General features: G+C 45.3%; 1 non-coding gene across 1 annotated transcript; it reads right to left on the bottom strand.

The window, feature by feature from the left end:
* Window positions 1–12382: 12382 nt before the first annotated feature.
* On the bottom strand, window positions 12383–12568 carry LOC142653897 (U2 spliceosomal RNA). Its single transcript, XR_012848747.1, has one exon. It is a non-coding gene; the product is annotated as a U2 spliceosomal RNA (small nuclear RNA).
* Between the last annotated feature and the right edge of the window lie 1454 nt (window positions 12569–14022).

The following is a 14022-nucleotide window of genomic DNA, read 5'->3' as shown; positions in this document are numbered from 1 at the left end:
TCCTCCGTTTCTTCTGGTGGATCCAACAATCCCGAGGTAGATATCGTTCATCGGGAACTGTGCACAGTCTGGGCCCAGGTTCAGAAGAACCTTGAGGCGTCCCAGAGCATACAAAAGACTCAGGCAGATAAAAGACGTTCTACTAACCCCTTGTTTGTGGTCTGGGATCTGGTGTGGCTGTCTTCTAAAAATTTGCGCCTTAAAGTTTCGTCCCAAAAATTTGCTCCCCGGTATATAGGGCCGTACAAGGTCAGAGAGGTCCTTAACCCTGTCTCCTTCCGGCTGGAGTTACCCCCGTCTTTTCAAATACACAACGTTTTCCATGCCTCCCTCCTGAAACGCTGCTCCCCGTCTTTGGCTACCTCCGGTCCCTGTTCTCACCCCTGAAGGGGTAGAATTCGAGGTGGCCAAGATTGTGGACAGCAGGATGGTCCAAGGCTCCCTCCAGTACCTGGTCCATTGGAGAGGATACGGGCCTGAGGAGAGGACTTGGGTATCCGCCCGGGATGTTCACACAGGGTTATTGCTTAGGAAGTTCCATCTTTGGTTCCCCAACAAGCCAGGTCCACCTAGGAAGGGTCCAGTGGCCCCTCATAAAAGGGGGGGTACTGTAAAGGATTTGCCAGACACAGCTTCTGTGTCAACGCCCGTGGTTAATCAGCCTGCATCTGTGCCTAGGTCTGCTAGAGTGACTCGTTCTGCTACCACTCATGCTGATAGGCTGAGGAGTGGGAGAACCTATCACAGCCTGGCCAGACGGTCCTAGCTCCCGCCCTTGGTCTACTTATACCTTCATTTGCTGCTTGTCCTTTGCCTGTGATTCTCTTGCTTCCTGGCTCTGCTGTTCCTGCTTTTCCTATTGACATCTGCTTCATATTTACCCTGGCTTTACTGAGTACTATCCTGCTCTGCGTTTGGTACCTCGTACACTCCTGGTTTGACTCTGCTCATTCACTACTCTTGTTGCTCATGGTGTTGCCGTGGGCAACTGCCCCATCTCCCTTTGCTTCTGCGTACCCTTGTCTGTCTGTCATGCACATATTGAGTGTAGGGACCGTCACGCAGTTGTACGCCGTCGCCTAGGATGGGCCGTGCAAGTAGGCAGGGACTAAGTGGCGGGTAGATTAGGGCTCACCTGTCTGTCTCCCTACCACGACATTAAATCATCCTTCTTCCCACACATATTTTGGAAGAAAAATCTCATCCTTTTCCAGATGTTCAATCTTAGATCTACAGTATATATAATTTATTTTCCCCTCTCATCCATCACTTTCTTAATCTCACTTTTTACAGCACAAAGCAAGTCACCCACATCATACCCAAGCATACTAAGGTTCCTCAACCGATCCATTCTCATATTCAGCTCTTTATATTTATTCCTACGAATTGCAGCTTTTTTATATCCCCATTTTTTAAAGAATTTCCCAATTTCACCCTTCATCCAATCCCACCATTCTAACATATTTGCAAAATTTATTTTTTTCCACTTCCATCCCACATACGCACGCTTAAACTCATCCATCACTTTTTTTTTTATTTAATCACAAATTTTTTTATTTTGAAGAAATAAACAACGAAAAAAGTATTCACATAATCGGGAAGCGAATATATCACAAAAACACAGAAAACAGCAAACAATAGTGCCTGATGACATAACAGGTGTTGTTAAGTAACATCATACAATTCACCATCAATACATGGAGATTAGCATATTGATTACGTGTTGTGCAGGCTAGGACATTGGCTTACTCTTATAAGGGCTAGTCACCCCCATTCTGAGGTTCCCACCCAGCACACGACTTGCCATTCTTCCCCCTTCCTCTAGAATCCTCCTTGTCGGATATACAAGTTACCACCCCATCCCTGACCTCCTATTCCCTATAATGCGAACTCTGAACCCAGCAGGACCAAGAAGATTGAAATTTGGCATATTGGAGATGCTGGGATGCGATCGTTCTTTCATACATACAGATCGAGTTAACTAAGTTAGTAATTTCTTGCACATGAGGTTGAACATTAGATTTCCAATGTCTTGTTATGATTAGTTTGGTAGCCATAATGATATGTGCAACTATCGTTCGTGCGGTGCCCGGGAAATCTCCTATGCCCATTAACAATAATGCCAATTCTGGTGTAAGGGGAAATCTTAGTTTTGTTACCGAATGTGCTACATGGTGGGCCGCCAGCCATAATGGTTTGATTCTCGGACATGTCCACAAAATATGCAAAAGGGTTCCTGGATCTCCACAATTCCTCCAGCATAAAACCGAGGTTGCTGGGAACATTAAATGGAGTCTGGAGGGAGTGAAGTACCATCTCATGTTAGTTTTAACGATTGCTTCCTGAAATGAGGTGCATCTAAACAGTTTGTATATACATTGGAATGTTCTTCTCCATTGATCATCAGTGAAGGACATCCCCAACTCCCTTTCCCACTCAAGCATGGCAGCTGTTTTAGCAAATTCACATTTCTCCCCCAGGACATTGTAATAAAACGAGATCCCTTTGCATTTCCCACGAGAGGAAACTAGGCACCTAACAACTTCCCCCGCCACATAGTTAGCATTGGGGGCCGATCGCTGGAGGAAATCCCTCACCTGCAGAAACTTATAAAATTCTCTATTGGAGATACCGAATCTGGTCCTGAGGTCCTGAAAGTGCAGTGGGCCATGACTGTCATAAAGATCATGTATCGAGTCAACCCCCAAATCCCTCCAGGTAGCTAGATCAAGATCTGGGATTTGATCTTCTAAGAAGGATAGAGGATTGTGTTTTAGCGGGACCTGCGAATCTTGTATTGAGGTAGATATGAATTGAAGCCAAATATTGTTAGTTACTGTAATTGAAGTAAGGAACGTGGGTTTGTTGACTCGATGCCATAGGGTACACTACCGTTCAAAAGTTTGGGGTCACCCAGACAATTTTGTGTTTTCCATGAAAACTCACACTTATATTTATCAAATGAGTTGCAAAATGACTAGAAAATATAGTCAAGACATTGACAAGGTTAGAAATAATGATTTTTATTTCAAATAATAATTTTCTCCTTCAAACTTTGCTTTCGTCAAAGAATGCTCCATTTGCAGCAATTACAGTATTGCAGACCTTTGGCATTCTAGCTGTACATTTTCTGAGGTAATCGGGAGAAATTTCACCCCATGCTTCCAGAAGGCCCTCCCACATGTTGGATTGGCTTGATGGGCACTTCTTGCGTACCATACGGTCAAGCTGCTCCCACAACAGCTCTATGGGGTTGAGATCTGGTGACTGTGCTTGCCACTCCATTACAGATAGAATACCAGCTTCCTGCTTCTTCCCTAAATAGTTTTTGCATAATTTGGAGGTGTGCTTTGGGTCATTGTCCTGTTGTAGGATGAAATTGGCTCCAATCAAGCGCTGTCCACAGGGTATGGCATGGAGTTGCAAAATGGAGTGATAGCCTTCCTTATTCAAAATCCCTTTTACCTTGTACAAATCTCCCACTTTACCAGCACCAAAGCAACCCCAGACCATCACATTACCTCCACCATGCTTGACAGATGGCGTCAGGCACTCTTCTAGCATCTTTTCAGTTGTTCTGCGTCTCACAAATGTTCTTCTGTGTGATCCAAACACCTCAAACTTCGATTCGTCTGTCCATAACACTTTTTTCCAATCTTCCTCTGTCCAATGTCTGTGTGCTTTTGCCCATATTAATCTTTTCCTTTTATTAGCCAGTCTCAGATATGGCTTTTTCTTTTCCACTGCCCTGAAGGCCAGCATCCCGGAGTCGCCTCTTCACTGTAGACGTTGACACTGGCGTTTTGCGGGTACTATTTAATGAAGCTGCCAGTTGAGGACCTGTGAGACGTCTATTTCTCAAACTAGAGACTCTAATGTACTTGTCTTGTTGCTAGGTTGTGCAGCGGGGCCTCCCACTTCTCTTTCTACTCTGGTTACATCCTGTTTGTGCTGTCCTCTGAAGGGAGTAGTACACACCGTAGTAGGAAATCTTCAGTTTCTTGGCAATTTCTCACATGGAATAGCCTTCATTTCTAAGAACAAGTATAGACTGTCGAGTTTCACATGAAAGATCTCTTTTTCTAGCCATTTTAAGAGTTTAATCGAACCCACAAATGTAATGCTCCAGATTCTCAACTAGCTCAAAGGAAGGTCAGTTTTATAGCTCCTCTAAACAGCAAAACTGTTTACAGCGGTGCTAACATAATTGCACAAGGGTTTTCAAGTGTTTTCTAATTATCCATTAGCCTTCTAACACAGTTAGCAAACACAATGTACCATTAGAACACTGGAGTGATGGTTGCTGGAAATGGGCCTCTATACACCTATGTAGATATTGCATTAAATACCAGACGTTTGCAGCTAGAATAGTTATTTAGCACATTAACAATGTATAGAGTGTATTTCTGATTAATTTAATGTTATCTTCATTGAAAAAAACTGTGCTTTTCTTTCAAAAATAAGGAAATTTCTAAGTGACCCTAAACTTTTGAACGGTAGTGTATTTATTAGAAGGGATTGTAGTGATGTGCAACCACTAGTGTGCGTCTCAATCTCCACCCATCGTTTGTCCCCCGGGTTTGTCCACCAATAGGATATCTGGTCTAGAATGCAGGCCTTGTAATAGTCTTTAATGCTAGGCAGTCCAAGACCCCAACCCTCCTATGTTTAGTAAGGAGCTTAGCCGCTATACGAGGCCGTTTGTTGTTCCATACGAATTTTTAAAGAATGCTATGTGCTTGTGAAAAGAAGGACTGCGGAATATGGATCGGTAGGGACCTAAAGAGATAGAGCAGCTTGGGGAGGATCAACATTTTATACGCTGCCACCCTCCCGAACCAGGATATGATAGATTTAGAGTACTTGGTGATATCATCACGTATAACTGGCAACATAGGGGGAAAGTTGTTCTGTTAAGTCTGGTTGGAGGGGAAGGTCAGGTGGACTCCCAGGTTGGAGATTTCTTTGCTACGCCAATCTAATACAAATTCCCTCTTTAACCTCAAGAGAAGACTCGGAGACACATTTATGGGTAGAATCTGGGATTTGTCCCTGTTCAATTTATAGTATGACACTCGACTGTATTGGTCCAGGACCTCGAAAGTTGCATTAAGGGAGGTCAGGGGATTAGTACATACCAACATAACGTCATCTGCGAATAATGCTACTTTATGTGTGGACCCCCCCACCCTAACCCCAGCTATATCAGAGGAGTTGCGGAGCAGTTCTGCCAGGGGTTCGATGGACAGGATAAAGAATATTGGGGAGAGAGGGCAGCCATGTCTAGTGCCATTTGTTATGTCGAATGTGTCCGACAAAGTATTGTTCACGTAAACTTTAGCTGCTGGGTTGGAGTATAGAGCCCGGATTGCCGAATATATCAGGCTCACAAATCCAAATCTCGTCAAAACCGAGAAAGCATATTTCCAATTTACCCTATCAAACGCCTTCTCCGCGTCCAAGGATAGGAATACAGCGGGAGGGAGGGACTTCTCTACCATCTGCAACAAGGATAGAAGTCTTCTGGTATTGTCTGGGGCCTGTCTACCTTGCACAAAGCCCGTTTGATCATTTTTAACAAGTAGGGGAATTATGGACAGTAGCCGATTGGCTAGTATTTTAGCATAAATTTTCACATCGCCGTTCAGTAAAGAGATGGGTCTATAGTTGGAGGTGGAATCTGTTGACTTCCCTGGTTTAGGTAACGTGACAATGAGAGCTGTCAGCATCTCCTTAGGAAATGAGCCAGTTGATATTGCCAGGTTAAACATCGGTAGCATATGTTCTATCAGGGTGGACTCAAAAGTTTTGTAGTAATCGTTGGAGAAGCCATCAGGGCCTGGGGCCTTGTGTAGGGGAAGGTTCTTGATCGCTTTACTTATTTCCTCCTTGGTTATTGGCAGATTTAAGGCAGCTAAGTGCTCCTGGGAAATGGAAGGCAATTGTACTTTAGAGAGAAACGAGTCAATTCCCGCTTGTGTAGGTTGAGGCGTTGTACTATCTTCTCTTAGGTTGTATAGGGATCGGTAATACTCTTGGAAGGCATTGGCTATACCTCTGGGTGTGTGGATGGGCTGGGAGGTGATGGGGTGTTTAATAAGTGGTATTTTAGATTTTTGGGCTATGGTTTTAAGTCGTTTGGCGAGGAGTGCCCCAGATTTGTTGTCCTGGGAGTAGTATCGAGTTCTCATTATTTTTAGGGCCTTATCATGTTTTTGGAGAAGCAGATGCTTCAAATGGAGTCTGGCGTTTGCTAAGGAGGTGGAGATATGGAAGGAATGTTGTTTCTTATTTTGGACCTCTAGGTCCTGGATTCGGTCCATGGTCACCTTTATATCCCTGTCCCTTTGCTTCTTTAGCCTACTGCCCAGACGAATAAAGGTCCCCCTAATGCAGGCTTTATGTGCGTTCCAAAGTGTAAATGCATTGATATCGGGGGTGGCGTTAAATTTAAAATATTCTAGAAGTGACGTTTGTAGTTCCTTAGGTAGTGTGGTGTGGGAGATTATATAGGAATTCGCCCTCCACACGTAGTCCGAAATTTGGGGGAATTGCGCCGCTATGGTGATCGATATAGGGGCATGGTCGGACCAGTGTATCGTGCCTACTTCAGCTGATTATACTCGGTCTATCAACCTTTGCTCTATCCAGAACATGTCTATCCTAGAATAAGATTTGTGCCTAGCTGAGTAGTATGTAAAATCCCTTTCGCTGTCATGTAATAGGCGCCATATGTCGTACAGATTCTCTCTTAGTTTCAGCGTGTCAAGCGTGTTCCTCCGCGGCAGTACGGATGATGAGGTGTCTAACAAGGGGTCGCAAATAGCTTTAAAGTCCCCACACAATAGTAAAATGCCTTTCTTGATGGCGTTTACTTTCTTCAGTAGCTTATTCAAAAATCTATGTTGGTTGCAATTGGGAGCATACATGTTCACAATAGTGTATTCAACTGCATTTATAGAACAGTGTACTATAATATATCTACTGAGTGGGTCTAACACCGACTGGTGTATTTGAACAGTAAGAGTGTTGCGGAATGCAATAAGAACCCCTCTCTTTTTCTTAGGAAATGAAGAGCATAGGATGATAGGAAAAGCTTTGTGGCTCAATTTTGGTGGCCCTGTGCTCGAGATGTGGGTCTCTTGTATGCACGCAACATCACAGTGTTGCTGCGCCAGTTCCCGCCACAACATGGATCTCTTAAAGGGGCTATTAAGGCACTTTACATTAAGAGATAGGATTTTAAGGGCCATATGATTGTATGTAAGAGATGTGCTGCGTGTGTTTGTACATTAAGCGGGATATAGAAGATCCAGGCACCCTGGGTAAATGAATATAAAATTGAACCCCCTGTCTAAATGAGCAAGGATTGTTACATATCAGGTCAAACATAACATAACCAGAGCAAACATGTAAAACAATGCTACAGAAGCAGTGCACATACATTACCGCACCGCAGTGCCTTGGTATCAGAATTAACCAATAGTTCGGGGGAAAATAACTATTCAGGATCAACAATGCCGGGTGCTCAGGCTTTACTCGAAAGTAATGTAAATGAATTGGCTGAGATTCAGGTGCCACCGCCGACCACAGTCCATTCTTCGGTCAGACGATGCAGAGGGGGACCAACCCTAGGAGTGGAAGTCAGGTGCATCACGTGGATTTTCCAGCTTTTCAAAAGGGCTATACCTTCTCCAAGAGACGAGACGACGTGGAGGGCACCAGCTCGGTTGATCAGGAGCTTAGTGGGAAATCCCCATCTGTAGGCTATGTCATGCTTACGCAGTGGAGCGGTGATGTCTGCCAAGTCCCGCCTGGCCTCAAGAGTCGCCGCTAATAGATCTGCAAAGAGCCTGACGTTGGTGTATGGTGACGGAAGCGGCTGTTTTATTCTTGCTTTTTCCATAAGGCGATCTTTGGTTGAAAAAAAGGTATACTGGGCTAGTACATCCCTGGGCACTGAGTCCGGGAGATTTCTGGGCTTAGGGACTCTGTGTGCCCTATCAATACTGAGCTCATATTCAGCACAAGATGGCAGCAGACGTTGAGTACATTTTTTCAAGTAGGATTGCAGTTCCGCGAAGGGAACATTTTCTGGTATCCCCCTGAATTTAATGTTGTTTCTTCGATTCCTGTCCTCATAGTACACCATTTGGCTTGAAGTTTAGAGAATTTTTCTTCTAGAGAGTTGTGGGAGTCCACTACCTCGTTGTGTGACGATGCAAAAGAGTCCAACTTGTGTTCCACATGAGAGACCCTGTCCCCCAGTTCTGTAATCGTGGCTTGAAACGGCAAAATTACTGTAGTAAAATCCTTATGAAGGGAGCTGCGCAGCGCCAGAAGCATGGCCTTAAGTGTAGATTCTGACACCATCTTGTCAGATGTTTGAAATGTGGTGAATGTATCCGAGGCACCTTGAGATGCTGCATTTTCCTCCTCATCAGCAGGGTTTGAAAGCCGCTGGCGTTGCTTCACTGGGCTAAGGACCGGCGATTGTAAATCACAAGGGGTAGAGGTAGGGGAGATATTCTCCCTCTCTGCCGCGGGCGTATGTGTCAGGGAGGCCGATTCCCCTCGTTTAGGCAGGGGTATACAGGCCAAGGGTGTCAGGGCCGGTGAGCTCCAATCTCCATTCAGGGAGAATTGGCTGTTGTGCAGTGCTGCAGGGACATCAGCCGGCATACCTGAGTCCTCCGTCTCGCGTCTCTGGGGTGAAGAAGGGCGGTCCCAGTTCCTAGCCGCTAGGTCAGGAGAGTCGGCGGCACCATCCTTGTTCCTGCTCCCAGCGAAGAAGAAGCGCTCCAGGGGTCAGTCAGTCCCAGATTTCTGGGGTTTTTTCCTGCCCATCTCCGCCGGAAGCATTCCCCTAATCAGGGTGATCGTTTTGAGGCTTTCTGACGTTATGTAGCCGCTGAGTTAGCTCCGATGCACCAGAGCTCCGAGCTTACGCGACCATCCGGTCTGAAGTACAAGCCACGCCCCCATCCATCACTTTTTTATCGTCAAGCAACCTGATATTCAACTTCCACACCCCTTTATCATACTTTGATTTTGCATTCCCCTCAAAAAAAGCACTTATACTCACGTGATCAGTAAACATCACATCATCTTGGCGGAAAGATTTACATACCAAATTTTTGAAAAACACCCCGTCAATCCTGGATGTCACCCCACCCCACTCTGCTCTAAAGGTTGCGGGCAGTGGCTTACCTAAAAACATTTCAGATGCATCTACAAAAGAAAAATCATTAATTATTTACAATTTTATCTGACACATCCATCTTAGCACCTTCCGTAACACAATTGAAGTCCCCCACCCACACAGTAGGAATTCTCCAAGGCAAAAAAAGACTAAATTTTTCTAACAAATCTATTCTATCCCCTTTACTTGCTGGCCCATACACATTTATTACCCTGACCTTCCACCCTCTATAGCTTATAATTGCAGATAAGCATCTACCTGCCTCCACCACAGTATAACTAGCAAATTTATAATCCCTATTCCCCAATAAGATCCCCACGGCATCATTCTTATTTTTAACAGAGCCTGACCATATACTTTGGCCATATTGCCACTCATTGTCATCTAATGTATCAGAGATGCCACATTCTTGCAAACAAAAAATATCAGCCCCTAGATTTTTAAGGAAATCTAGTGCTGCAATTCTCCTAGGCCTAGATTTAATCAGCCTGACATTCAGGGATAAGACATGACATGTAATTTTGGAAGCCATGTTTTAATCTAGAGATGAAGCGTCGAACAGTATGCCCATCTTTTCCTCATGGAGGCTGGCAATCGAGCGCAAAGATAGAACCTTCCAAGATCCCCTAGAAAAGGAGTGTCAAAAGAAATGTTAGTAACAGGATACACACCGGCCCTCTGTGGACTCGACTCGTACTTCCTTCACTAGATGGTGAAAAGTTTGTCCTCTTCCTTTTTGGAGCCATCCAAAACTCTTCTTTAGATGGTCATACAACAGCCGCTGCAAAATCACCCTGCTCTCCAGCCACCTCATGAGCTTCCTCTGCCTCCTCCCACACAATCACTGGGGTTATGGAGACTGAAGTCTCAACCTCACCTTCACCTTGCAGCCCGGTTTGTTCATCAGAAAGAGGGGGCAGTTCTTCTTCCACAGGTGATATTTCCATCACTCCACCCTCCGCACCTGAATTCTCCTCAGACAGTGGACTTTCTGTCTGGATGATTGGACCAGCAACCTCAGGATCTTGAGGTCTACCAGCAGGCCTTTGTCTGGCCATATCTGCATAAGACCGCTTTGGACAATTTCTGAAGGCATGTCCTGTCTGCGCACAGAGGTTGCAGACGATGGGGTTGTTACAAACCTTTGACTCATGGCCCACCTGGCCGCATTTCCCACACCTCTTTCTTTCGTTGCAGGACTCCACCACGTGTCCAAAGATCTTGCAGTTCTTGCAAAAGAGAGGGGGGTTGGGGAAGAAGAGATAACCCCTGTCCCTGCCAATAAAAAAGTTCAAAGGGGGTCTGCGTAGCCCATCAACCCCTTCCGGATCTCTCTTGAAATTTTCAATAAATTTATACTTGCAACTCCAGATTCCAGCCTCGTTGAGGATCTTGTTAGAAAAGACCACAGACTCACAATGGCGAAAGTGGAAGGCCTCAATGTCCGACCTTGGCACATGAGGATTATACATGAAGACAACCAAAGGGACATTCCCATCTTCATAGAGGAGAGTGAAAACAAGACCATCCAAAGCAGCATTGTTGTGATTCCTCTTCAAACGGTTGTAGAAGTTTAGACAGTCGCTCCTAGAGTTAAGCACAAGGATATAATGACCCACCTTATTTTCCTGGAGGCAGAAGATGGCAGTGCGAGGGACCTTCAGAACTCCAAAAATTACTTCATACACCAGACGTCCAAGAGGAAAGAGATTCTCCAATCTAGCCGTAGCATTGATGCAGATTCCATACTTGACCCGGAGGTCTTCGGTCCGGGGATACACGATCTGAACGCCCATTATCGCCTTTTTTGTCTCCTGGCTCACCCCCTAAAGCAGCAGATGGCTTAAGCTGGCAAACCAGTGATGCCACAAGGCCAAGGGCGAGCACTCAGACGGACCTTCTGACCAACCCCTTGAGATTAGCCAAAATGCCGAGAAGCAATAACCTGAAAGTGGCGCGTGTTGGCAGAGCCTGGCCAATGCTGCTGTTCACCCCTTGCAGTGATTCAGCCTACTTCTAGGCACCTCCATGGGGGCCCTGCTGGCTCACACACTCACACAGGCAGCCAGGCGGGAGGTGAAAAAAGGCCGGAGAGGAAGCTAGACAGGATTTGCTTCTTTTGCTTGCACCGCAATGCTGTGCAGAAAGTGGAGGAATCAATATAAAAACGCCTTCCTGGCACCGCCCAAATGCACTCCTGCCGTGCAGACAAACGCTAGCAGCAGCAAGTGCATGCCCACAGCCACCCCTTCTCCCTTCACGCCTTCGATCACCTGCAGTACAGTGGATGCTTGCTGCTGACCAACACTGCCTGGGCCCAGGCATGTCTGTCTGAGGTCCCATTATGATGTTATAAAGCTTGCTCTCACTTCTTAGGGCCCCACTATGACACTCGCAAAGTTCCGTCAGAACCTTATATTAGACGTTGCTGCTCAGTCAGTCACTCAGTGTTGCCTTGGAGGGCAACACAGCAACATGTGCCTGTGTTGTCTGCACAGCCAGCTGCCTCCAGGAGGCCACAAGAGGGAGACAGGGGACTGCGAAAAGGCAAATAGGCATCATCCCCAAACTTTACTGACACCTTCTTGTCCTTCCTCCTCCTGCAACCTCCATCCTTGCACAGTTTGTTAGTCTTCCTTCCAGACAACATAGTAACAGATCCAAATTGGTGGCATCTGTAGGCGAGGGAGGATTTGTTGCAACTTCTTTCAAATTTTAATTCTTTCTAATGTAGGGAGGAGAGCTCATTCCATCACATCCATCTAGTGCACAAACACAGGTCCATTGTGGCGGGTGCAATGGCTGCTTGCTGTTCCCCTACTCCACTATTCCACTACTTGACTGTGGTGCTGGCTGCATCAATCAGTGGCTGTGGGCTGGCTGGCTCAGGTGCAGCTCTTGAACATACCTAGGACGAGGGACAGAGGAAAAGGAAGGTGAATGAGCTGTTACACATTGAAATGCTGGAAAAACAGAAACACAGACACAACGCACGCAACACAAGAGGCGGCAATCTATTAATGAGGTAATTATCACACATTACACAACATGCATTGTATAAATGCATTGTCCAACAGGTGTTAAAGTAATGGGATTAAAGGAGAGATCCAATGTGCAAGAAACAAACAATGGCAAAAGCAAAAAGCACTTTTCAAATCTGATTTTAGTCAATGCATAAGGAAAGGGTGCACCGGTCCTGGAGATACTGCAATACCAGGTCAATGTGTGGAGTGTACAGAGCAAGCTCTATTTCCATCTCCCTGTTCTAAAAATCCATTTAATATATGGTCCCCAGATAGGGGACGTATCAGATATTAAACTGATAAGAACAGATATTTGATTGAAAAAACTTTATTGACAATCAATCGTCATCATACAAACATTACTGCGACACAGCGCAAGCCATGAAGCAGTAAATAATAAATAATACCAGTCGCCAAACATAACATGACAGTATAACACACAGTACAGGCTAACCTACAGTGAAGGAAATAAGTATTTGATCCCTTGCTGATTTTGTAAGTTTGCCCACTGTCACAGACATGAACAGTCTAGAATTTTTAGGCTAGGTTAATTTTACCATTGAGAGATAGATTATGTAAAAAAAAATAAAAAATCACATTGTCAAAATTATATATATTTATTTGCATTGTGCACAGAGAAATAAGTATTTGATCCCTTTGGCAAACAAGACTTAATACTTGGTGGCAAAACCCTTGTTGGCAAGCACAGCAGTCAGACATTTTTAGTAGTTGATGATGAGGTTTGCACACATGTTAGATGGAATTTTGGCCCACTCCTCTTTGCAGATCATCTGTAAATCATTAAGATTTCTAGGCTGTCGCTTGGCAACTCGGATCTTCAGCTCCCTCCATAAGTTTTCGATGGGATTAAGGTCTGGAGACTGGCTAGGCCACTCCATGACCTTAATGTGCTTCTTTTTGAGCCACTCCTTTGTTTCCTTGGCTGTATGTTTTGGGTAATTGTCGTGCTGGAAGACCCAGCCACGAGCCATTTTTAATGTCCTGGTGGAGGGAAGGAGGTTGTCACTCAGGATTTGACGGTACATGGCTCCATCCATTCTCCCATTGATGCGGAGAAGTAGTCCTGTGCCCTTAGCAGAGAAACACCCCCAAAACATAATGTTTCCACCTCCATGCTTGACAGTGGGTACGGTGTTCTTTGGGTCATAGGCAGCATTTCTCTTCCTCCAAAAACGGCGAGTTGAGTTAATGCCAAAGAGCTCAATTTTAGTCTCATCTGACCACAGCACCTTCTCCCAATCACTCTCAGAATCATCCAGATGTTCATTTGCAAACTTCAGACGGGCCTGTACATGTGCCTTCTTGAGCAGGGGGACCTTGCGGGCACTGCAGGATTTTAATTCATTATGGCGTAATGTGTTACCAATGGTTTTCTCGGTGACTGTGGTCCCAGCTGCCTTGAGATCATTAACAAGTTCCCCCCGTGTAGTTTTCGGCTGAGCTCTCACCTTCCTCAGGATCAAGGATACCCCACGAGGTGAGATTTTGCATGGAGCCCCAGATCGATGTCGATTGACAGTCATTTTGTATGTCTTCCATTTTCTTACTATTGCACCAACAGTTGTCTCCTTCTCACCCAGCATCTTACTTATGGTTTTGTAGCCCATTCCAGCCTTGTGCAGGTCTATGATCTTGTCCCTGACATCCTTAGAAAGCTCTTTGGTCTTGCCCATGTTGTAGAGGTTAGAGTCAGACTGATTAATTGAGTCTGTGGACAGGAGTCTTTTATACAGGTGACCATGTAAGACAGCTGTCTTTAATGCAGGCAACAAGTTG

This window comes from Rhinoderma darwinii, chromosome 5 (genome assembly GCF_050947455.1).
Source record: "Rhinoderma darwinii isolate aRhiDar2 chromosome 5, aRhiDar2.hap1, whole genome shotgun sequence".
Lineage (NCBI taxonomy): Eukaryota > Metazoa > Chordata > Amphibia > Anura > Rhinodermatidae > Rhinoderma > Rhinoderma darwinii.
Note: the sequence above shows the minus strand (reverse complement) of the source record. Positions and strands in the feature narration are given on the sequence as shown.